Source organism: Salmo salar, chromosome ssa13 (genome assembly GCF_905237065.1).
Source record: "Salmo salar chromosome ssa13, Ssal_v3.1, whole genome shotgun sequence".
Taxonomy (NCBI): Eukaryota; Metazoa; Chordata; class Actinopteri; order Salmoniformes; family Salmonidae; genus Salmo; species Salmo salar.
The window spans coordinates 111,857,960-111,885,103 of NC_059454.1; positions in this window are offsets into that span (position 1 = coordinate 111,857,960).

Genomic DNA, 27,144 nt, shown 5'->3' on the forward strand with positions numbered 1-27,144 from the left:
ATAATCAGAGCAGGAGGTCAGTCCTGTTAGAATCAGAGCAGGTGGTCAGTCCTGTTAGAATCAGAGCAGGTGGTCAGTCCTGTTAGAATCAGAGCAGGTGGTCAGTCCTGTTAGAATCAGAGCAGGTGGTCAGTCCTGTTAGAATCAGAGCATGTGGTCAGTCCTGTTAGGATCAGAGCAGGTGGTCAGTCCTGTTAGAATCAGAGCAGGTGGTCAGTCCTGTTAGAATCAGAGCAGGTGGTCAGTCCTGTTAGAATCAGAGCAGGTGGTCAGTCCTGTTAGAATCAGAGCAGGTGGTCAGTCCTGTTAGGATCAGAGCAGGTGGTCAGTCCTGTTGGGGTGCGAATCTGAGCGTGCGGCTGGAGCCGCTCTTCGCGGAGGTGGTGCTGTCACATGTGCTCCCTCTCCGGCCTCTGGGTCACCAGGCTGCTCGTTATGTCACACACCTGTTACCATCGTTACTCGCACCTGCGTTTCATCAGACTCTCCTGGACTCCATCACCTCCCTGATTACCTTCCCCTGTATATGTCTCTCCCTTTGGTTCCTTCCCCAGGTGTTATTGTTTCTGTTTGTTTGTCATGTATGTGCGTTGCTCGTGTTTTCTTGTTTTGTATTATGTTATGTTTATTTATTATTTATTAAAACACTCTGAACTAGCTTCCTGACTCTCAGCGCACAGCGTTACAGGTTAGTAAATGCCCGATCTGATCTTCAGAAGTTACAGGTTAGTAAATGCCTATCTCATCTTCAAAAGTTATTGTTGGTCATAAGAAATGATAGCGGATTTATTTTTGTGCCCAAAAAAATTTAAGACGGCAAGACATTCACAAAATAGTAAAGTTGGGTCAGAGCTGTGAAGACGTCATCCATACAGTACGGCGCCACCTTCAGGAATGTCATGGTTTCTGATTGGTTTCTGAAAACATGAGGGAAAAATGAGGATGTGGCATTTAATTCACTACAGAAAAAAAAATATATATATATATTAATATATATAAAGCATCTATCCAGCTACTGTACAATATAACAATTTAAGGTCTATGCATTGACCCTTACCATATAAAGGGTACAACACCAGCATCTCTCCACAGTGTCCATGCCTCTGGCAACCACTCTCTTCCCTTGCTTGATGGCGGTCTTATGATTGCTGACAGCAAGATGTTTTGCAGTGCATAGAAAACACACTGTGGGATCCGATGAGGAATAGAGAAGGAACAATGGTTCTGACACACAACAGCATCGCAGTCCGCCCCTCGTGTTTCTTTAATCAATTAGAGTGGCCTTGGTCAATTAGGATGTTAGTATATAAACAACGCTGCAGTGTTCTCTGATTGGCTGAGCTGGAAACAACTGAAATATGAGCCACTATTTACATACTTTTTTGCTGAAGTTTACATTTTTTATATTTGAAAAGCGTTTTCTGTGGTGGCTAATTCACTGTTTTAATTCCGTTCTACGCAACTCTCTCATGTGCCAATGTCTTTTTTGATGGAGTCGTTTCCTTGAAAGTGAAACTAGGTCACAATGAAATGTTCCTCTGTCTGGGTTGTGAATAAGGAAGAGAACAGAGAGAACAGGGAGTGAGAGAGAATAGAGAGAACAGGGAGCGAGAGAGAGAGAGAGCATACAGCCAAGAGGGTTAGGATACATACATACATACAGCCATCTCCCTCTGAACGCCTCCCTCTCTGTCACAGCCTTCATAAGTATTCATACCCTGTGACTTATTCCATATTTTATTTTGTAACAGCCTGATTTCAACATTGAATAAATAGATTTTTTTCCTAATCTGTCTACTCACAATACCACATAATGACAAAGTGAAAACATGTTCTTAGACGTTTTAGTACATTTATTGAAAATGAAATACAGACAGCATGTTTCACTTTGTCATTATGGTGTATTGCATACATACATACAGTGGCGATTTAGCATGAAAATCTTGGTATGGTAAATAAAACATGTGGGATGCATGCCAGCAAAGCCATTACACAACACAACACTAAACAATATATTAATTGCGCTATAACGGAGACAAATGTTGCCCACAAACTGTTAGGGCCTACATAAAACTGTCCCAACAGGTGGAGCCTTGTCTGGCAGCGAAACCGTTCATTCAGCCTCATTTACGGCCTTTAAAAAATATATGGCTGACTTGCTTAAACAAATTAGGTTTCTAATGACAATTGAGATGTACAAACTATGGCATAAGGGGACGACGAGCGGATAAGAGGCAATCTGTAATTTCAATTAAGACATTAATGAGCGAGCTAGGACAGACATTCTCATTATAACTATTTGTTCAGCACTTTTGAAAAGTGCTGCGACAGAATTCAGAACATGGGCCATTCTTACAGTGTTCTCCTTGTACACCAAGTCAGAACCGTAGATTAAAAACAGGGGGCATATAAGCAGACAATGAAAGCTCCTACAATATTCGATGATTGCATTTCGCAAAAATAGGTTATAGGCTACAGTTGAAGTCGGAAAGTTTACATACATTTAGGTTGGAGTCATTAAAACCTGTTTTTCAACCGCTCCACAAATTTCTTGTTAAAAAACTATAGTTTTGGCAAGACGGTTTGGACGTCTACTTTGTGCATGACACAAGTCATTTTTCCAACAATTGTTTACAGACAGAATATTTCACTTAAAATTCACTGTATCACAATTCCAGTAGGTCAGAAGTTTACATACACTAAGTTGACTGTGCCTTTAAGCAGCTTGGAAAATTCCAGAAAATGATGTCATGGCTTTAGAAGATACTGATAGGCTAATTGACGTCAATTGGAGGTGTACCTGTGGATGTATTTCAAGGCCTACCTTCAAACTCAGTGCCTCTTTGCTTGACATCATGGGAAAATCAAAAGAAATCATCCAAGACCTCAGAAAGAAAATTGTAGACCTCCACAAGTCTGGTTCATCCTTGGGAGAAATTTCCAAATGCCTGAAGGTACCACGTTCATCTGTACAAACAATAGTATGCAAGTGTAAATACCATGGGACCATGCAGCTGTCATACCGCTCAGGAAGGAGACACGTTCTGTCTCCAATAGATGAACATACTTTGGTGCGAAAAGTGCAAATCAATCCCAGAACAACAGCAAAGGACCTTGTGAAGATGCTGGAGGAAACAGGTACAAAAGTTTCTATATCCACAGTAAAACGAGTACTATATCGACATAACCTGAAAGGCCGCTCAGCAAGGAAGAAGCCACTGCTCCAAAACCGCCATAAAATGGGGACAAAGATCATACTTTTTGTAGACATGTCCTCTGGTCTGATGAAACAAAAATAGAACTGTTTGGCCAAAATGACAACCGTTATGTTTGGAGGAAAAAGGGGGAGGCTTACAAGCCGAAGAACACCATCCCAACCGTGAAGCATGGGGGTGGCAGCATCATGTTGTGAGGGTGCTTTGCTGCAGGAGGGGCTGGTGCACTTCACGAAATAGATGGCATCATGTGGAGGGAAAATTGTGTGGTTATATTGAAGCAACATCTCAAGACATCAGTCAGGAAGTTAAAGCTTGGTCGCAAATGGGTCTTCCAAATGGACAATGACCCCAAGCATACTTCCAAAATTATGTCACAATGGCTTAAGGACAACAATGCCAAGGTATTGGAGTGGCCATCACAAAGCCATGACCTCAATCCCATAAAAATGTGTGGGCAGAACTGAAAAGGTGTGTGCGAGCGTGGAGGCCTCCAATCCTGACTCAATTACATCAGCTCTGTCAGGAGTAATGGGCTAAAAGTCACCCAACTTGTTGTGGGAAGCTTGTGGAAGGCTACCCGAAACATTTGACCCAAGTTAAATAATTTAAAGGCAATGCTACCAAATACTAATTGAGTGTATGTGAACTTCTGTCCCAGTGGGAATGTGATGAAAGAAATAAAAGCTCAAATAAATCATTCTCTCTACAATTATTCTGACATTTCACATTCTTAAAATAAAGTGGTGATGCTTCCTGACCTAAAACAGGGAATCTTTACTAAGATTAAATGTCAGGAATTGTGACAAACTGAGTTTAAATGTATGTGGCTGAGGTGTATGTAAACTTCCGACTTCAACTGTACATGTCCAAGTCAGAACTGTAGGCAAGTATGAATACATATCTCCTTATATATTACATAATTTATGCAGCAGCATACAACACATTTTTTTCGACTCACCTTGTTGTCCTGTGCTCACTTGAACAGGAAGGTGGTGCGGCGGTCGTTCGTGGGCAAATTCTGTCAGTCATCTAAGTCTGTCATTCTCTGGATTTATGGTGCTTTCAAGACAACTGGGAATCTGAAGAAACAAATGGTTGAATCATGATGATGTCAGTAATCTTCATAGGTCGTAGCTCTAAAAAGAGGCCAGTTGGATGAACTCACTAAAATCTGATTTTGCAATTCTGAGTTAAAAACCTCTTAAGAATCGGACCCATTTTTTAAAACATTTTCTCCTAATCTACCTGCCTGTAGTTTAGGACCTGAAGCAAGGATATAGATATTATTGATACCATTTGAAAGGAAACACTTTGAGGTTTATGGAAATGTGAAATGAATGTAGGAGACTACACATTAGATCTGGTAAAAGATAATACAAACAAAAAAACATGCATTTTGTTTAACATTTTTTTGGTTCAATCATGTTTGAAATGCAAGAGAAAGGCCATAATATAATATTGCAGTTTAGGCGCAATTTAGATTTTATCCATTATGTGGCAGCAGTGTGTGTGCAGATTGATCTAGCGAAGTGAATACCGGACAATATTTTGTATCAAGTCTGCCCAAATGTCCCGAATCGGTCAATTGATACATTTTGAAGTGCATAACTATAGAGAGCATAGAAAAATGATATGGTAATAGAACATTTAAGTTTACATGATCCCAGGAACGTCATACATGATGGCTCATTAGCTTATAGACTAACTTTCACACATCTAGATGGCTGGGCGGGGTGGGTGTGGAGCCAGAGACAGCAGGGTTTCAAACTGTAGAACCCAGTTCCTACTTTTGAATATTAAAATTGATTTTATCAAACAAAACTATGCTACATTTTATCTCTGGGACCCTCAGGATGACAAATCAGAGCAAGATTACTGAATGTAAGTATATTATTTGACTTCAGAGGTGAATGTATCAAACCAGTTGCCGTGATAAACGTTTTTGATGTTGTGCACTCTCCTCAAACAATAGCATGGTATTTTTTCACTGTAATAGCTACTGTAAATTGGACAATGCAGTTAAATTAACAAGAATGTAAGATTTCTGCCAATATAAGGTATGTCTATGTCCTGGAAAGTTTGCTGTTACTTACAACGTCATGCTAATCACATTAGCGCACGTTAGCTCAACCATCCCATTATTGGGACAGCAATCCCATAGAGGTTAACTGTTTTTTTTTGAGCGTGGCACAAATCATGCTTCATTTACAGCATGGCCAATTTTTAATGTTTATATTTTTAAACTAGGAAAAGACACCCTTAATCGTAGACTTGGGACCACACAGCCACTCTACTGCGTTGTCCTGTTGGAAGGTGAACCTTCACCCCAGTCTGAAGTCCTGAGCGCTCTGAAGCAGGTTTTCATCAAGGATCTCGCTGTACTTTGCTCTGTTCATCTTTCCCTCGATCCTGACTAGTCTCCCAGTCCCTGCCGCTGAAAAACATCCCCACTGCATGATGCTGCCACCACCATGCTTAACCGTAGGGATGGTGCACCAGATTTCCTCCAGACTTGACGCTTGGCATTCAGGCCAAAAAGTTCAATTTCAGTTCCATCAGACCAGAGAATCTGAGAGTCCCTAGGTGCGTTTTGGCAAACTCCAAGCAGACTTTCATGTGCCTTTTACTGAGGAGTGGCTTCTGTCTGGCCAATCTACCATAAAGGCCTGATTGGTGGTGTGCTGCAGAGATGGTTGTCCTCCTGGAAGGTTCTCCTATTTCCACAGAGGAATTCTGGAGCTCTTTCAGAGTGACCATTAAGTTCCTCCCCGACTGCTCATTTTGGCCTGGAGGCCAGCTCTAGGAAGAGTCTTGGTGGTTCCAAACTTCTTCCATTTAAGAATGATGGAGGCCATTGTGTTCTTGGGACCTTCAATACTCCAGAAATGTTTTGCTTCCCCAGATCTGTGTCTCGATAAAATCCTGTCTCAGCTCTACGGACAATTCCTTTGACCTCGTGGCTTGGTTTTTTCTCTGACGGGCACAGTCAACTGTGGGACCTTATATAGGCTAGGGTCCTTTTTTCTCAATATCTGCCTGACTGACGTGCCCAAAGTAAACTGCCTGTTGCTCAGGCCCTGAAGCCAGGATATGCATATAATTGGTACCATTGGAAGGAAAACACTCTGAAGCTTGTAGAAATGTTAAAATAATGTAGGAGACTATAACACAATAGATATGGTAGGAGAAAATCCAAAGAAAAACCAACCAGATTATTTTATTTTGTGAGCCCATGCTCTTCTAATGGAAAGAAAAGGGAAATAATTCAATCTAGCTCCCAGTATGCAATTCCTATAGTAGTCTTTGTTCAAGGTTTCAGGCTAGTTTCTTCCAAAACGAGTAAGCAAAAAGGAGTTTAAGTACAAGGACATTTGCTTGGAAATTAGTGTGTTCGCATACCATGAAGACAACGCACACCTGTTAATTTACATTTCAGTCATTTAGCAGACGCTCTTATCCAGAGCGACTTACAGTAGTGAATGCATACATTTCATACAATTTCATACATTTTTTTTCTGTGCTGGCCCCCCGTGGGAATCGAACCCACAACCCTGGTGTTGCAAACACCATGCTCTACCAACTGAGCTAATATTGGTTTCCTATTGAACATACTTCTTTCCGTATGAAATATTAGAGTTTGATTACATTTTAGGGTATCTGAGGATTTAATAGAAACGTATTCTGATTTGTTGAAACAAAGTTTAGGGGGAGATGTTCGGAATCCTATCTCTGCATGTTGAACGAGTGGATTACTCAAATCGATGGTGCCAACTAAACAGACTTTTTGGGATATAAAGAAGGATTTTATCTAACAAAACAACACTACATGTTATAGCTGGGACCCTTTGGATGACAAATCAGAGGAAGATTTTCAAAAAGTAAGTGAATATTTAATCGCTATTTGTGAATTTATGAAACCTTTGCAGGTGGAAAAATATTTTGATGTGGGGCGCCGTCCTCAAACAATGGCATACTTTCGCAGTGAAGTCTGTTGTAAATCAGACAGTGCAGTTTGATTAACAAGAATTTAAGCTTTAAACCAATATAAGAGAAATGTATGTTCCTAAAAGTATAATATCCATAATTTTAATGATTAGTTATTTGATTTGCGCGCCCTCCAGTTTCACAGGAAGTTGTCCGGGACGCCTAGCTTTAAGAAGATTTATATAGACAGGTGTGTGTCTTTCCAAATCACGTCCAATCAATTGAATTTACCACAGGTGGATTCCAATCAAGTTGTAGAAACATCTCAAGGATGATCAATGGAAACAGGATGCACCTGAGCTCAATTTCAAGTCTCATAGCAAAGGGTCTGAATACTTATATGACTACGGTATTTCTGGGGTTTTTTCTCCATAAATGTGCAAATAATTATAACCTGTTTTCACTTTTTCATTATGGGGTATTGTGATGTCATTATGGGGTATTGTGATGTCATTATGGGGTATTGTGATGTCATTATGGGGTATTGTGTGTAGATTGATGAGGAAATGTTTTTCTTTAATCCATTTTGGAATAAATCAGACAACAACAGAAGCGATCTGAATACTTTCTGAAAGCAAACACACACACACACACACACACACACACACACACACACACACACACACACACACACACACACACTGAACTCTACACACACACAGGTAGATATGTACATACAGCTAGGAATTAAGTGACTAGCCAACAGGATAGATCATTCAAAGTAGCAGCAGTGTATGTGGTGTGTGTGTGTGTGTGTGTGTGTGTGTGTGTGCTGTGTTGGGTAGAGTTCAGTGTGTTTGATAGAGTCCAGTGTGTGGGTAGTGCTACGTGTGTTGGGTAGAGTCCAGTGTGTGTGGGGGGGTAGAGTCCAGTGTGTTGGGTACAGTCCAGTGTGTTGGGTAGAGTCCAGTGTGTGGGGGTAGAGTCCAGTGTGTGGGGTAGAGTCCAGTGTGTGGGGGTAGAGTCCAGTGTGTTGGGTAGAGTCCAGTGTGTTGGGTAGAGTCCAGTGTGTTGGGTAGAGTCCAGTGTGTGTGGGGGGGGTAGAGTCCAGTGTGTTGGGTAGAGTCCAGTGTGTTGGGTAGAGTCCAGTGTGTGGGGGGGGGGTAGAGTCCAGTGTGTTGGGTAGAGTCCAGTGTGTGGGGGGGTAGAGTCCAGTGTGTTGGGTAGAGTGCAGTGTGTGGGGGTAGAGTCCAGTGTGTTGGGTAGAGTCCAGTGTGTGGGGGGGGGGTAGAGTCCAGTGTGTGGGGGGTAGAGTCCAGTGTGTGGGTAGTGCTACGTGTGTTGGGTAGAGTCCAGTGTGTGTGGGGGGGTAGAGTCCAGTGTGTTGGGTAGAGTCCAGTGTGTGGGGGTAGAGTCCAGTGTGTGGGGGTAGAGTCCAGTGTGTGGGGGTAGAGTCCAGTGTGTTGGGTAGAGTCCAGTGTGTTGGGTAGAGTCCAGTGTGTTGGGTAGAGTCCAGTGTGTTGGGTAGAGTCCAGTGTGTGTGGGGGGTAGAGTCCAGTGTGTTGGGTAGAGTCCAGTGTGTTGGGTAGAGTCCAGTGTGTGTGGGGGGTAGAGTCCAGTGTGTTGGGTAGAGTCCAGTGTGTTGGGTAGAGTCCAGTGTGTGGGGGGGGGTAGAGTCCAGTGTGTGGGGGGTAGAGTCCAGTGTGTTGGGTAGAGTCCAGTGTGTTGGGTAGAGTCCAGTGTGTGGGGGTAGAGTCCAGTGTGTTGGGTAGAGTCCAGTGTGTGGGGGGTAGAGTCCAGTGTGTTGGGTAGAGTGCAGTGTGTGGGGTAGAGTCCAGTGTGTTGGGTAGAGTACAGTGTGTTGGGTAGAGTCCAGTGTGTGGGGGGTAGAGTCCAGTGTGTTGGGTAGAGTCCAGTGTGTTGGGTAGAGTCCAGTGTGTGGGGGGGGGGGGGTAGAGTCCAGTGTGTTGGGTAGAGTACAGTGTGTTGGGTAGAGTCCAGTGTGTGTGGGGGTAGAGTCCAGTGTGTTGGGTAGAGTACAGTGTGTTGGGTAGAGTCCAGTGTGTGGGGGGTAGAGTCCAGTGTGTTGGGTAGAGTCAGTTCAAGAGAGTTAGTGCTAAAAGGGCCAGTGCAGGTAGTCCAGGTAGCCATTAGAATAACTATTTGCAGTCTTGTTTAGTAGTCTTATGGCTTGGGGGTAGAAACTGTTTAGTGTCCTGTTGGGTCCAGACTTGGTGCATCGGTACCGCTTGCCGTGCGGTAGCAGACAGAACAGTCTATGAATTGGGGGTAGAAGCTTGTTGGGATCCTGTTGGGTCCAGACTTGGTGCATTGGTACCGCTTGCTGTGCGGTAGCAGACAGAACAGTCAGTTTATGGTTATGGTTGGGTGACTTGCTGTTGCCGTGTGGTGAAGCATCCAGTCAAGATGCTCAAAACAGTGCAGCTGCTGAACTTTTTGAGGATCTGAGGTCCCATGCCAATGGGACTATGTGGGTCTACTTGAAAGAAGTTGGTGTTAAAAGACCGGGTCAGGGATAGGTTGAAAATACTTGCCAGCTGGTCAGTGCATGCTCTGGGTATGCGTCCTGGTATTCTTACCCTCATCGGCTAAGAAGAGCGAGATCACACATTCGTCCGGACAGCTGGTGGTCTCATGCATGGTTCAGTGTTGCCTGCCAAAATGGCATTTTTGTGTGTTGAAGAATGGGTACATAATGATATTAGAATGGCATTGCTGGGTGTTGAGTAATGGGAATATAATTATATTATAAAAGCAACACAATGCTATCAGAGATCAATCATTGGCCTGTTCTGTTCTCCAGATACCTCAACACTGGGAAGGTGATGAGCAGGACGATCGTACCAGATCTCTTTAGTACGTGAACACACTGCTACATCTCTTCATGTGTCTGTGTGTGTGTGTGTGTGTGTGTGTGTGTGTGTGTGTGTGTGTGTGTGTGTGTGTGTGTGTGTGTGTGTGTGTGTGTGTGTGTGTGTGTGTGTGTGTGTGTGTGTGTGTGTGTGTGTGTGTGTGTGTGTGTGTGTGTGTGTGTGTGTGTGTGTGTGTGTGTGTGTGTGTGTGTGTGTGTGTGTGTGTGTGTGTGTGTGTGTGTGTGAGTGTGGTATGTGTGTGTCTGTGTGGTGTGTCTGTGTGGTGTGTCTGTGTGTGTGAGTGCGTGCGTCCGTGGATGTGTTTGTGCCATTAAGGTGGTAAAACTATTAGCAAATGGATGTGCTGGTGGCTCCGCGGGGACTCTAACAGAGATATATGGAGTCTGTCCAGCTACGTAGTTACCAGTATTCATCTCTGCATCATTTTGTCTACGTCTCCTTCATCACTTAGGACAATTAGAACAGATAAATGTGTTCCCTCAGTGCTGGACCGTTATGGGGATGGGGATGGGAGGCTGGGGATGGGGCTTGATGGGAGGCTGGGGGATGGGAGGCTGGGGATGGGAGGCTGGGGATGGGAGGCTGGGGGGGGGATGGGAGGCTGGGGATGGGGATGGGACTGGGGATGGGAGGCTGGGGATGGGGTGGAGGCTGGGGATGGGAGGCTGGGGATGGGGATGGGAGGCTGGGGTTCTGGATGGGAGGCTGGGGATGGGGATGGGACTGGGGGATGGGAGGCTGGGGATGGGGATGACTGGGGAGGCTGGGGATGGGGATGGGGCTGGGGATGGGAGGCTGGGGATGGGGATGGGCTGGGGATGGGAGGCTGGGGATGGGGATGGGACTGGGGGGATGGGAGGCTGGGGATGGGAGGCTGGGGATGGAGTTGGGAGTCTGGGCCAGGGTATGTGGGGCTGGGTGGGAAGGCTGGGGATGAGAGACTGTTGCTGGGGATGGGAGGCTGGGGATGGGAGGCTGGGGCTGGGAGGTTGGGTGGGAAGGCTGGGGATGAGAGACTGTGGTTGGGGATGGGAGGCTGGGACTCAGGCCAGATCTTCACGGGGTGTGTGTGTATGTGTGCGTGTGCATGTTGGTGTGTGTGTGTGTGTGTGTGTGTGTGTGTGTGTGTGTTTCTGGGGTCATAACAGCCTCTTGATTGGCTGATTGCTTGGTGCTGAAAGTGTGATGACTAACATGATTGTGGGTAAACAAGGCTCCGTGACCCCGGCACTGACTTGTCATTACGGACCTGGGGAGTATCCCAAATGGCAAAGCCTCTGGTGAAAAGATGTGCACTATAACCGGAACATGGTGCTATTTGGAACACGGCCCCCTGCTATTCTGCAGCGATGCTTAATCATCTACTAACATCTCTTTACACAGCAGCTATGTTCAACTGTCTTGTCATTAGAGTCCTGCTCTGCTGCTCTCTGCAGCAACAATACTTAATCACATCCTTCTACATTCTCCTCTCCTTGACTTGCCTCAAGACCATCACAGCAGGTTATACTGTCTCTTCCTGTTCACAGCAGGGGATTATAAGGTCTCTTCCTCTTCACAGCAGGGGATTATAAGGTCTCTTCCTCTTCACAGCAGGGGATTATAAGGTCTCTTCCTCTTCACAGCAGGGGATTATAAGGTCTCTTCCGCTTCACAGCAGGGGATTATAAGGTCTCTTCCGCTTCACAGCAGGGGATTATAAGGTCTCTTCCTCTTCACAGCAGGGGATTATAAGGTCTCTTCCTCTTCACAGCAGGGGATTATAAGGTCTCTTCCTCTTCACAGCAGGGGATACTAAGGTCTCTTCCTCTTCACAGCAGGGGATTATAAGGTCTCTTCCCCTTCACAGCAGGGGATACTAAGGTCTCTTCCTCTTCACAGCAGGGGATTCTGGTCTCTTCCTCTTCACAGTAGGGGATTCTAGTCTCTTCCTCTTCACAGCAGGGGATTATGGTCTCTTCCTCTTCACAGCAGGGGATTATAAGGTCTCTTCCTCTTCACAGTAGGGGATACTGTCTCTTCCTCTTCACAGTAGGGGATACTGTCTCTTCCTCTTCACAGTAGGGGATACTGTCTCTTCCTCTTCACAGCAGGGGATACTAAGGTCTCTTCCTCTTCACAGCAGGGGATACTAGGTCTCTTCCTCTTCACAGCAGGGGATACTAAGGTCTCTTCCTCTTCACAGTAGGGGATACTGTCTCTTCCTCTTCACAGCAGGGGATACTAAGGTCTCTTCCCCTTCACAGTAGGGGATACTGTCTCTTCCTCTTCACAGTAGGGGATACTGTCTCTTCCTCTTCACAGTAGGGGATACTGTCTCTTCATCTTCACAGTAGGGGATACTGTCTCTTCCTCTTCACAGTAGGGGATACTGTCTCTTCCTCTTCACAGTAGGGGATACTGTCTCTTCCTCTTCACAGTAGGGGATTCTAAGGTCTCTTCCTCTTCACAGCAGGGGATTATAAAGTCTCTTCCTCTTCACAGTAGGGGATACTGTCTCTTCCTCTTCACAGTAGGTTATACTCTCTTTTTCTCTCCACATTAGTTTATACTGTCTCTTCCTCTTCGTAGCACAACCCTGTCTTTGCTTCCCATTATGGGAAGTACCAGTGACTTGCTCAATATGGAAGCATTCAGATGCTAAGCTAGAGGACTTTTATAGACTGGAACTATGTTCCGGGATTCTTCCGATGGCATTGAGAAGTACACCACATCAGCCACTGACTACATCAATAAGTGCATCGATGACGTCGTCCCCACAGTGACCGCATGGACATACACCAACCAGAAGCCATGGATTACAGGCAACATCCGCACTGAGCTCTAACTGGGAAGCTTATAAGAAATCCCACTATGCACTCTGACGAACCATCAAACAGGCAAAGCTCTGAAGCTCGTCGGATGTGGCAGGCCTTGCAAACTATTACGGACGACAAAGGGAAGACAGCCGCGAGCTGCCCAGTGACATGACCAGAGGAGATTAATAACTTCTACGCTCGCTTCGAGGTAAGCAACACTGAAGCATGCGTGAGAGCACCAGCCGTTACGGACGACTGTGTGATCACATTCTCCGTAGCTGATGTGAGTAAGACCTTTAAACAGGTCAACATTCACAAGGCCGAAGGGCCAGACGGATTACCAGGACGTGTACCGCGAGCATGCGCTGACCAACTGACAAGTTTCTACACTGACATTTTCAACTAGTGCCTTACCGTTTCCGTAAACCAACATGTTTCAACCAGACCACCATAGTCCCTGTGCCCAAGAACAACAAGGTAACCTGCCTAAATGCACTCACATCTGTAGCCATGAAGTGCTTTGAAAGGCTGGTAATGGCTCACATCAACACCATCATCCCAGAAACCCTAGACCCACTCCAATTTGCATACCGCTGCAACAGATCCACAGATGATGTAATCTCTATTGCACTCCACACTGCCCTTTCCCAACTGTACAAAAGGAACACCTATGTGAGAATGCCGTTCATTGACTACAGCTCAGCGTTCAACTCCATAGTACCCTCAAAGCTCATCACTAAGGTAAGGAACCTGGGACTAAACACCTCCCTCTGCAACTGGATCCTGGACTTCCTGACAGGCCGCCCCCAGGTGTAAGGGTAGGTAACAACACATCCGCCATGCTGACCCTCAAACACAAGGGCCCCTCAGGCGTGCGTGCTCAGTCCCCTTCTGTACTCCCTGTTCATCCATGACTGCATGGCCAAGCACGACTCCAACACCATCATTAAGTTTGCAGACTACACAACAGTGGTAGGCCTGATCACCGACAACGACGAGACAGCCAATAGGGAGGAGGTCAGAGACCTGGCAGTGTGGTGCCAGGACAACAACCTCTCCCTCAACGTGATGAAGACAAAGGAGATGAGATATCATAGATATCATCCTAACCAACTTGCCCTCTAAATACACCTCAGTAGAGGATGCCTGGTCATTCTTTTTCAATGCCTTCCTCACCATCTTAAATAAGCATGCCCCATTCAAGAAATGTAGAACCAGGAACAGATATAGCACCTGGTTCTCTCCAGACCTGACTGCCCTTAACCAACACAAAAACATCCTGTGGCGTTCTGCGTTAGCATCCAACAGCCCCCGTGATATGCAACTTTTCAGGGAAGTTAGAAACAAATATACACAGGCAGTTAGAAAAGCCAAGACTAGCTTTTTCAAGCAGAAATTTGCTTCCTGCAACACAAAATCAAAAAAGTTCTAGGACACTGTAAAGTCCATGGAGAAGAAGAACACCTCCTCCCAGCTGCCCACTGCACTGAGGCTAGGAAACTCTGTCACCACCGATAAATCCACTATAATTGAGAATTTCAATAAGCATTTTTCTACGGCTGACCATGCTTTCCACCTGGCTACCCCTACTGCAGTCAACAGCACTGCACCCCCCACAGCTACTCGCCCAAGCCTTCCCCATTTCTCCTTCTCCCAAAACCAGTCAGCTGATGTTCTGAAAGAGCTACAAAATCTGAACCCCTACAAATCAGCCGGGCTAGACAATCTGGACCCTTTCTTTCTAAAATTATCTGACGAAATTGTTGCAACCCCTATTACTAGTATGTTCAACCTTTCTTTCGTGTCGTCTGAGATTCCCAAAGATTGGAAAGCAGCTGCGGTCATCCCCCTCTTCAAAGGGGGGAACACTCTTGACCCAAACTGCCACAGACCTATATCTATCCTACCCTGCCTTTCTAAGGTCTTCGAAAGCCAAGTCAACAAACAGATTACCGACCATTTCGAATCCCACCACACCTTCTCCGCAATGCAATCTGGTTTCAGAGCTGGTCATGGGTGCACCTCAGCCACGCTCAAGGTCCTAAACGATATCGTAACCGCTATCGATAAGAAACAATACTGTGCTGCCGTATTCATTGACCTGGCCAAGGCTTTCGACTCTGTCAATCAACAGATCCTCATCGGCAGACTCAATAGCCTTGGTTTCTCAAATGATTGCCTCGCCTGGTTCACCAACTACTTCTCAAACAGAGTTCAGTGTGTCAAATCGGAGGGCCTGTTGTCCGGGCCTCTGGCAGTCTCTATGGGGTTGCCACAGGGTTCAATTGTTGGGCCAACTCTTTTCTCTGTATACATCAATGATGTCGCTTTTGCTACTGGTGATTCTCTGATCCACCATTCTGTATACTTCTAGCCCTTCTTTGGACACTGTGTTAACAAACCTCCAAACTAGCTTCAATGCCATACAACACTCCTTCCGTGGACTCCGACTGCTCTTAAACGCTAGTAAAACTAAATGCATGCTTTTCAACCGTTCGCTGCCTGCACCTGCCCACCCGTCCAGCATCACTACTCTGGACGGAACTTACTTAGAATATGTGGACAACTACAAATACCTAGGTGTCTGGTTAGACTGTAAACTCTCCTTCCAGACTCACATTAAGAATCTCCAATCCAAAATTAAATCTAGAATCGGTTTCCTATTTTGCAACAAAGCTTCCTTCACTCATGCTCCCAAACATACCCTCGTAAAGCTGACTATCCTACCGATTCTTGACTTCGGCGATGTCATTTACAAAATAGCCTCCAACGCTTTACTCAGCAAATTAGATGCAGTCTATCACAGTGCCATCCGTTTTGTCACCAAAGCCCCATATACTACCCACCACTGCGACCTGTATGCTCTCGTCGGCTGGCCTCGCTTCATATTCATCACCAAACCCACTGGTTCCAGGTCATCTATAAGTATTTTCTAGGTAAAGCTCCACCTTATCACAGCTCACTGGTCACCATAGCAGCACCCACCCGTAGCACGCGCTCCAGCAGGTGTATTTCATTGGTCACCCCCAAAGCCAACACCTCCTTTGGCTGCCTTTCCTTCCAGTTCTCTGCTGCCAATGACTGGAACGAATTGCAAAAATCTCTGAAGTTGGAGACTTATATCTCCCTCACTAACTTTAAGCATCAGCTATCTGAGCAGCTTACCGATCGCTGCAGCTGTACACAGCTCATCTGTAAACAGCCCACCCAACTTCCTTCCTCATCCCCTTATTGTTTTTATTTACTTTTCTGCTCTTCTCCTTTGCACCCCAGTATATCTACTTGCACATTCATCTTATGCACATCTATCACTCCAGTGTTTAATTGCTAAAATGTAATTACTTCGCCACTACAGCCTATTTATAATCTTACCTCATTTGCACACACTGTATTTTTTCTATTCTATTATTGACTGTATGTTTGTTTATTCAATGTGTAACTCTGTGTTGCTGTTTGTGTCACACTGTTTTGCTTCATCTTAGCCAGGTCGCAGTTGTAAATGAGAACTTGTTCTCAATTGGCCTACCTGGTTGAATAAAGGTGAAATAAAAAAATGATAAACAAATCCTGATGGCTTGCATCACCGCCTGGTATAACAACTGCTCGGCCTCTGACAAGGCACTAACTCAGGAGCCAAGATTCTTGCCATCCAGGACCTCTATTCCAGGCGGTGTCAGAGGAAGGCCCAATAAATTGCCAAAGATTACAGATACCCTAGTCAAAGACTGTTCTCCCTGCTACCTGCACGGCAAGTGATACCGGAGCGCCAAGTCTAGGTCCAAATGACATCTTAATTAACAGCTTCTACCCCCAAGCCACAAAACTCCTGAACAGCTAATCAAATGGCTACCTGGACTATTTGCATTGCCCCCCCTCCCCCCCACAGCCATTTTCACTCTGCTGCTACTCTCTGTTTATTATCCATGCATAGTCAATTTACCTTTACCTACATGTACATATTACCTCAATTATCTCAACTAACCAATGACCCCGCACATTGACTCTGTACCGGTACCCCCTGTATATAGCCTCCACATTGACTCTGTACTGGTATCCCCTGTATATAGCCTCCACATTGACTCTGTACCGGACCCCCCTGTATGTAGCCTCCACATTGACTCTGTACTGGTATCCCCTGTATATAGCCTCCACATTGACTCTGTACCGGTACCCCCTGTATATAGCCTCCACATTGACTCTGTACCGGTACCCCCTGTATGTAGCCTCCACATTGACTCTGTACCGGTACCCCCTGTATATAGCCTCCACATTGACTCTGTACCGGTACCCCCTGTATATAGCCTCCACATTGACTCTGTACCGGTACCCCCTGTATGTAGCCTCCACATTGACTCTGTACCGGACCCCCCTGTATGTAGCCTCGCTATTGTTATTTTATTGTCGCTCCTTAATTGTTTGTTATATTTCTGTTTTTCTTATTGTTATATATATATATATATATATTTTTTTTTTACTTCAGTTTATTTTATTAAATACATTATTAAAAAACTGCATTGTTGGTTAAGGGCTTGTATAAGTAACCATTTCTCTGTAAGGTCTACACCTGTTGTATTTGGCGCATGTGACAAATAAAACGTGATTTGATTGTATGTTGATACTGTCTCTTCCTCTTCTCAGCACAACTGTGTTAAATGTGTCTTAAGCTGAAGGGAATTGATGAAAATGTAATACGTTTTTTCAAACAGGAACTATTTATTTTAGCATTGCTTGTCATAACCACTGCTGACAGTATGATGAGCATTACAGCGGGTTTTTTTTTTTCCTAACCCGTGACAGCTGTACCTGAAAGAGAAATCACTGTGATGGGATTTCAGTCATGTTGAGATGGTTGTGGAAATAACTGTGTTACAATAATCACAGACTTGTACTCAGTCGTGTGTAAATCATCCGGTAGACATCACTGAGGTGACACTGCAAACACTAATTCACCAAGAGCAAGAAAACACACAGTACCCTAATCTTTTCAAAGGGCACTATGTTTGACCAATGCATTATGGGTCCAGGGAATATGGTGCGATTTGGGACGTGTGCGCAGTGACCCATGTGGACCTTGTATGTATTCTGTTCACTGAGCAGACTCACGTGGGTGGAACTACAGGGTACACAGAGAGGAATTAGACAGTGTAGAGGTAGATGTACTTTCTACAACAAATTCTACCTTCAATTTTGTATTATGAACACTCACCTCCTCCCCTCCTACTCTCCTCCTACTCTCCTCCTACTCTCCTCCCCTACTCTCCACCTCTCTCCTACTCTCCACCTCCTTCTACTCTCCTCCTCCTCCTACTCTCCACTTCCTCCTACTCTCCACCTCCTCCTACTCTCCTCTTACTCTCCTCCTCCTCCTACTCTCCTCCTACTCTCCTCCTACTACTCCTCCTCCTACTCTCCACCTCCCCCTACTCTCCTCCTACTCCTCCTACTCTCCACCTCCTCCTACTCTCCTCCTACTCTCCTCCTACTCTCCTCCTACTCTCCACCTCCACCTACTCTCCTTCTACTCTCCTCCTACTCTCCTCCTACTCTCCACCTCCTCCTACTCTCCTCCTACTCTCCTCCTACTCTCCTCCTACTCTCCTCCTACTCTCTCCTACTCTCCTCCTACTGTCCTCCACCTCCTCCTACTCTACTCCTACTCTCCCCCTCTACTCTCCTCCTCCTACTCTCCTCCTACTCTCCTCCTACTGTCCTCCACCTCCTCCTACTCTCCACCTCCTCCTACTCTCCACCTCCTCCTACTCTCCTCCTACTCTCCACCTCCTCCTACTCTCCTCCTACTCTCCACCTCCTCCTACTCTCCTCCTACTCTCCTCCTCCTACTCTCCTCCTACTCTCCTCCTACTCTCCTCCACCTCCTCCTACTCTCCTCCTACTCTCCTCCTCCTCCTACTCTCCACCTACTATCTTTCTACCAGAGAATAAATTATAGACACGGCCTGATAATTAATTCTAGATATGGCAAGAGACTAAAGTCTAGTCAAGGCCATAGACTAAAGTCTAGTCAAGGGAAGATACTAAAGTCTAGTCAAGGGAAGATACTAAAATCTAGACACGGCCAGAGACACAGCTGAACCTGGATCACCACAGACACAAATAAACTTTAACTGACTTGTCTAGTTAAATAAATACAATTCAAATACAATCAGTCTCTTGTTTCTTGTCATGTTTTATGTTCTGTTTGGACCCCAGGAAGAATAGCTGCTGCATCTGCAAAAGCTAATGAGAATCCAAATAAACAAATACAAACAGCTGAAGTTCAGATGAAATGTTAAAGTAATGGAAAGTGGATTCTACCCTACAACTGTACCTGTACCTCTGTCAGAGGAACACATAGCCATCTCTGTCCCAGCCCTCCCTGCTTCACCACTCTTGGTCCCACATATTAATTCTGTATTAAAAGATAAGGCCTCAGCGTATCAGTATCACATCCTCGTCATAATCCCATCACGTGTCATATCCTCGTCATAATCCCATCACGTGTCATATCCTCCTCATAATCCCATCACGTGTCATATCCTCGTCATAATCCCATCACGTGTCATATCCTCCTCATAATCCCATCACGTGTCATATCCTCCTCATAATCCCATCACGTGTTATATCCTCCTCATAATCCCATCACGTGTCATATCCTCCTCATAATCCCATCACGTGTTATATCCTCCTTATAATCCCATCACGTGTCATATCCTCCTCATAATTCCATCACGTGTCATATCCTCCTCATAATCCCATCACGTGTTATATCCTCCTTAAAATCCCATCACGTGTCATATCCTCCTCATAATCCCATCACGTGTCATATCCTCCTCATAATCCCATCACGTGTTATATCCTCCTTATAATCCCATCACGTGTCATATCCTCCTCATAATCCCATCACGTGTCATATCCTCCTCATAATCCCATCACGTGTCATATCCTCCTTATAATCCCATCACGTGTCATATCCTCCTCATAATCCCATCACGTGTCATATCCTCCTCATAATCCCATCACGTGTCATATCCTCCTCATAATCCCATCACGTGTCATATCCTCCTCATAATCCCATCACGTGTCATATCCTCCTCATAATCCCATCACGTGTTATATCCTCCTTATAATCCCATCACGTGTCATATCCTCCTCATAATTCCATCACGTGTCATATCCTCCTCATAATCCCATCACGTGTCATATCCTCCTCATAATCCCATCACGTGTCATATCCTCCTCATAATCCCATCACGTGTCATATCCTCCTCATAATCCCATCACGTGTCATATCCTCCTCATAATCCCACCACGTGTCATATCCTCCTCATAAAACTATTATATATCCCTCTGCTCCACCAAAAATGGAAGCCAGATGCGGTAAACTAATGTCCTGTTGTCACGACTTCCGCCGATGTCTCCTCCTCTCCTTGTTCGGGGCGGCGTTCGGCGATCGACGTCACCGGCTTTCTAGCCATCGCCGCTCCATTTTTCATATATCCATTTGTTTTGTCTTGTTTCCATATACACCTGGTTTTCATTTCCCAAATTAATCTACAGACAGAGACACAGACAGGGGAGACAGAGACACAGAGCAGACAGAGACACAGACAGAGCAGACAGACACACAGAGCAGACAGAGACACAGAACAGACAGAGCAGACAGAGACACAGACAGAGCAGACAGAGCAGAAAGAGCAGACAGAGACACAGAGCAGACAGAGACACAGAGCAGACAGAGCAGACAGAGACACAGAGCAGACAGAGACACAGACAGGGGAGACAGAGACACAGAGCAGACAGAGACACAGACAGGGGAGACAGAGACACAGACAGAGCAGACAGAGACACAGAGCAGACAGAGACACAGACAGGGCAGACAGAGACACAGACAGAGCAGACAGAGACACAGACAGGGCAGACAGAGCAGACAGAGCAGACAGAGACACAGACAGGGGAGAGACAGAGCAGACAGAGCAGACAGAGCAGACAGAGCAGACAGAGCAGACAGAACATAGACACAGACAGAGCAGACAGAGACACAGACAGAGCAGACAGAGAAGACAGAGGCCGGGCAGGGTCAGGTAGATGCATCATAATAGATGCATCACAACGCTACATCATTAATATATTTAACCAGGTGGGCCAGTCATTTACAACTGAGACCTGGCCAAGATAAAGCAAAGCAGTGCGACAAAAACAACAACACAGAGTTCCACATGGGATAAACAAACGTACAGTCAATAACACAATAGAAAAATCTATGTACAATGTGTGCAAATGGAGAAAGGAGGTAAGGCAGTAAATAGGCCATGGTAGCGAATTATATACAATTTAGCAAATTAATACTGGAGAGATACATGTGCAGATGATGATATGTAAGTAGTGATACTGGGGTGCAAAAGAGCAAAAGAAAGTAAATAAAAACAATATGGGGATGAGGTAGGTAGATTGGGTGGGCTATTTACAGATGGGCTATGTACAGCTGCAGCGATCGGTTAGCTGCTCAGTTAGCTGATGTTTATTAAAGTTGGTGAAGAAGATATAAATCTCCAACTTCAGCCATTTTGCAATTCGTTCCAGTCATTGGCAGCAGAGAACTGGAAGGAAAGGCGGCCAAAGGAGGTGTTGGCTTTGGGGATGACCAGTGAAATACACCTGCTGGAGCTCATGCTACGGGTGGGTGTTGCTATGGTGACCAGTGAGCTGAGATAAGGCGGGGCTTTACCTAGCAAAGACTTGTACATGACCTGTAGCCAGTGGGTTTGGCGTTGAATATGTAGCGAGGGCCAGCCAACGAGAGCATACAGGTCGCAGTGGTCGGTAGTATATGGGGCTTTGGTTTAAAAACGGATGGCACTGTGATAGACTGCATCCAATTTGTTGAGTAGAGTGTTGGAGGCTATTTTGAAAATTACATCGCCAAAGTCGAGGATTGGTAGGATAGTCAGTTTTACGAGGGTATGTTTGGCAGCGTGAGTGAAGAAGGCTTTGCTGCGAAATAGGAAACCGATTCTAGGTTTAATTTTGGATTGGAGATGCTTAATATGAGTCTGGAAGTTGACAGTCTAACCAGACACCTAGGTATTTGTAGTTGTCCACATATTCTAGATCAGAACCGTCCAGGGTGGTGATTCTAGTCGAGCGGGTGCGGGCAGCGATCGGTTGAAGAGCATGCATTTAGTTTTACTAGTGTTTAAGAGCAGTTGGAGGCCACAGAAGGAGAGTTGTTTGGCATTGAAGCTCGTTTGGAGGTTTGTTAACACAGTGTCCAAAGAAGGGCCAGAAGTCTACAGAATGGTGTCGTCTGCGCAGAGATGGATCAAGGAATCACCCGCGGCAAGAGCGACATCATTGATATATACAGAGAAAAGAGTCGGCCCGAGAATTGAACCCTGTGGCACCCCCATAGGGACTGCCAGAGGTCTGGACAACAGGCCCTCCGATTTGACACACTGAACTCTGTCTGAGAAGTTGTTGGTGAACCAGGCGAGGCAGTCATTTGAGAAACCAAGGCTGTTGAGTCTGCCGATAAGAATAAGGTGATTGACAAAGTCGAAAGCCTCGGCCAGGTCGATGAAGACGGCTGCACAGAAATGTCTTTTATCGATGGCGTTTATGATATCATTTAGTACCTTGAGCATGGCTGAGGTGCACCTGTGACCAGCTCGGAAAGCGGATTGCACAGCGGGATTCGAAATGGTAAGTGATCTGTTTGTTAACTTGGCTTTTGAAGACTTTACAAAGGCAGGGCAGGATGGATATAGGTCTGTAACAGTTTGGGTCTAGAGTGTCACCTCCTTTGAAGAGGGGGATGACCGCGGCAGCTTTCCAATCTTTAGGAATCTTGGACGATACGAAAGAGAGGTTGAATAGATTAGTATTAGAGGTTGAACAGGCTAGTAATAGGGGTTGCAACAATGGCGGCGGATAATTTTAGAAAGAGAGGGTCCATATTGTCTAGCCCAGCTGATTTGTACGGGTCCAGGTTTTGCAGCTCTTCAGAACATCTGCTATCTGGATTTTGGTGAAGAGAAGCTGGGGAGGCTCGGGCAAGTAGCTGCAGGGGGGGGGAGCTGTTGGCCGGGGTTGGGGTAGCCAGGAGGAAAGCGTAGCCAGCCGTAGAGAAATGCTTATTGACATTCTTGTCGTGGATTTATTGGTGGTGACAGTGTTTCCTAGCCTCAGTGCTGTGGGCAGCTGTGGGCAGCTGGGAGGAGGTGCTCTTTTTCTCCATGGACTTTACAGTGTCCCAGAACATTTTGGAATTAGTGCTAGAGGATGCAAATTTATGTTTGAAAAAGCTAGCCTTTGCTTTCCTGACTGACTGTGTGTATTGGTTCCTGACTTTCCTGAAAAGTTACATATCGCGGGGACTATTCGATGCAAGTGCAGTTCTCCACAGGATGTTTTTGTGCTGGTCGAGGGCAGTCAGATCTGGAGTGAACCAAGGGCTATATCTGTTCTTAGTTCAAATTTTTTTTTTAAAAGGAAAATGCTTATTTTAAAGAACAACCAGGCATCCTCTACTGACGAGATTAGGTCAATATCGTTCCATGATATCCGGTTCAGGTTGATTAGAAAGGCCTGCTCGCAGAAGTGTTTTAGGGAGCTTTTGACCGCGGACCCATAACGGATGCACTCAATGAGGTAGTGATCGCTGAGATCCTGATTGAAAACAGCAGAGGTGTATTTGGAAGGCAAGTTGGTCAGGATAATATCTATGAGGGTGCCCATGTTTACGGATTTAGGGTTGTACGTGGTGGGTTCCTTGATAATTTCTGTGAGAATGAGGGCATCTAGCTTAGATTGTAGGACGGCCGGGTGTTAAGCATATCACTGAAGATAGATGGGGGGCAATCAATTCACATATGGTGTCCAGGGCACAGCTGGGAGCCGTGTGGGGTCTATAACAGGCGGCAACAGTGAGAGACTTATTTCTGGAGAGATTCATTTTTTTAATTAGAAGCTTGAACTGTTTGGGCATAGACCTGGAAAGTATGACAGAACTTTGCAGGCTATCACTGCAGTAGATTGCAACTCCTCCCCCTTTGGCAGTTCTATCCCGACGGAAAATGTGGTAGTTGGGGATGGAAATCTCAGATTTTTTGTTGGCCTTCCTAATCCAGTATTCAGACACGACAAGGACATCAGGGTTGGCGGAGTGTGCTAAAGCAGTGAGTAAAACAAACTTAGGGAGAAGGCTTCTGATGTTAACATGCATGTAACCAAGGCTTTTACAGTTACAGAAGTCAACAAATGAGAGCGCCTGGGGACACACATGGCCTGGGATAACCTCTACATCACCCGAGGAACGGAGGAGGAGTAGGATGAGGGTACGGCTAAAGGCTATCAAAACTGGTCGTCTAGTGTGTTGGGGGCAGAGAATAAAAGGAGCAGATTTCTGTGCGTGGTAGAATAGATTCAGGGCATAATGTACAGACAGGGGTATGGTGGGGTGCGGGTACAGTGGAGGTAAACCTAGGCACCGAGTGATGATAAGAGAGGTTGCATCTCCGGACGTACTAGTTATGCTGGGTGAGGTCTCCGCATGTGTGGGAGGTGGGACAAAAGAGGTATCTGAGGCATGTTGAATGGGACTAGGGGCTCCTCAGTAAAATAAAACAATGATAATTATCCTGAACAACAGTATACAAGGCATATTGACATTAGAGAGAGACATAAAGCGAGGCATAAAGCAATCACAGGTGTTGATTGGGAGAGCTAGCTAAGACAACAACGGGTAAGACAACAACAGCTAATCAGCTAAGACAACAACAACAGGTAAAATGGCGATGAATGGGCAGAGAGGGTCGGATAACTACACACAGGGCCTGAGTTCGAGGCTGGGGCCGACAGATAAACAATAAATAAACAAAACGAAGTACCGTGATTAATGAACAGTCCAGCAGGCATCAGCTATGTAGCCAAGTGTTCATAGGGTCCAGTGAACAGCAATAGATGAAACAGGGAAGCCGTAAGGTAGTCGTTATTACGCTAGTAAGCGGGATACACGGCGTTCATAAAGTTAGCAGGCCGGGACTAGCAGAAGCGTCTTCACAGATGTCCGGCAAAGGTCGGTTGATTGCACATCGGACGGAATTACGTCGGCAGACCAGTCGTGATGGATCGGTGGGGCTCCGTGTCGACAAAGGGTCCAGGCCAATTGGCAAAAGAGGTATTGTAGCTAGAGTCATTTCGTTTGCCAGCCGGGAGAAGCGCCTGGCTCGAGGCTAACTGGTGCTAGCTTCGGGACAAGGGCTTTAGCCACTATAGCCACTCGGTAGCAGCTAGCTAGCTGCGATGATCCTATGCAAAGGTCCAGAGATTACGGCAGGAATCCGGTGATGTAGTGGATTCTAGTCGTGTTAGTGAAGAGTCCGGGAGGCATCAGCTATGTAGCCGAGTGATAATAGGGTCCACTGAGCAGGCCGGGAGATGGGCCTGGCTCAAGGCTAGCTTTGGGGCTGGGCCACTTGGTAGCAGCTAGCTAGCTGTGATGATCTGGAGTAACGGTCCAGAGCTTACGGCAGGAATCCGGAGATGTAGTGGATAAAAGCAGTCCGATATGCTCAAGGTTGATAACGCGCTGTGCAGACTGGCAGGTATGATCCAGGCTAAAAACGGCTGGTGTCTGAGCTCAAGGTAAAGGCCTCTAGCAGTGGCTAACAATGACTAAATAGCTAGTAGTTAATTAGCTGGTTAGCATCTGATGGTTAGCTTCTGATGGAGGTTCGATCTATAAGGTCTAAAATAGCAGATCCGTAACACATTGGGTGAGGCGGGTTACCGGAAGGAATATTTAATTTAAAATGGAAAAAGAGATTGAAACACCACATTCTAGATGCAGGACTTCACAGCCATCACAACACTACATTATAGATGCAGGACTTCACAGCCATCACAACTCTACATTATAGATGCAGGACTTCACATCCATCACAATACTACATGATAGATGCAGGACTTCACAGCCATCACAATACTACATGATAGATGCAGGACTTCACAGCCATCACAACACTACATTATAGATGCAGGACTTCACAGCCATCACAACACTACATTATAGATGCAGGACTTCACAGCCATCACAACACTACATTATAGATGCAGGACTTCACAGCCATCACAACACTACATTATAGATGCAGGACTTCACAGCCATCACAACACCACATTATAGATGCAGGACTTCACAGCCATCACAACACGACATTATAGATGCAGGACTTCACAGCCATCACAATACTACATTATAGATGCAGGACTTCACAGCCATCACAACACCACATTATAGATGCAGGACTTCACAGCCATCACAACACTACATTATAGATGCAGGACTTCACAGCCATCACAACACTACACTACATTATGTCGACTCCAGCCATAGCAATACACATCGTGGTCATGACTTAATTCAATTGAATTAAATGACTGATTTATATTAAAACCAGAATAACATTTAGTTTCAAGCCTATCATTTTATTTTGCACTTGGCTGAGTAATAACTGACTAAGTAAATCCCATAAGCTTAAAGTGTATAAAAAATGAATTCATGTGTTTAGAGTTTGAATCCTATATATGTCTGTTCAATATTTGCTGTGTAATTTCAATAACGGTGTAGTGGTGGGAGTGTTTCTTGAGGCTGTTGTATTTCCAATTCTGTTGCTCGCTCACATGGAAAAGTAGCTTTGTAATTGACTGGCTCTGCTCATCATGGCTTCTGTTTCCACACCAAATGACAGCAGCCTATTAACATTACATATATCTGCCTGGCAGACAAACCGTGATTGTCAAAGTACATTAGAGAAGCATTCTACTGACGCCTGTCATTATTCTCAGAACAGCTTCAGCCCCGTATGGACCTTGCTTGCAAACCCAGGTCAAAAATGTGTGCTTCCTGTTTGGACCACATAGCATTTCATGAAAATATTATGTGAAAATTATGTAAAGACGTAATGATGTAATGATGTAAAGATGATGTAAAGGTGATATAATGATGTAAAGATGATGTAATGATGTAATGATAATGTAAAGATGTAAAGATGATTTAATGATGTAAAGATGATGTAATGATGATGTGATAATGTAATGATGTAAAGATGATGTAATGATGTAAAGATGATGTAATGATGTAAAGATGATGTAAAGATGTAAATATGATGTAAAGGTGATGTAATGATGTAAAGATGATGTAATGATGTAATGATAATGTAAAGATGTAAAGATGATTTAATGATATAAAGATGATGTAAAGATGATATAAAGATGATGTAATGATGTAAAGATGATGTAAAGATGTAAATA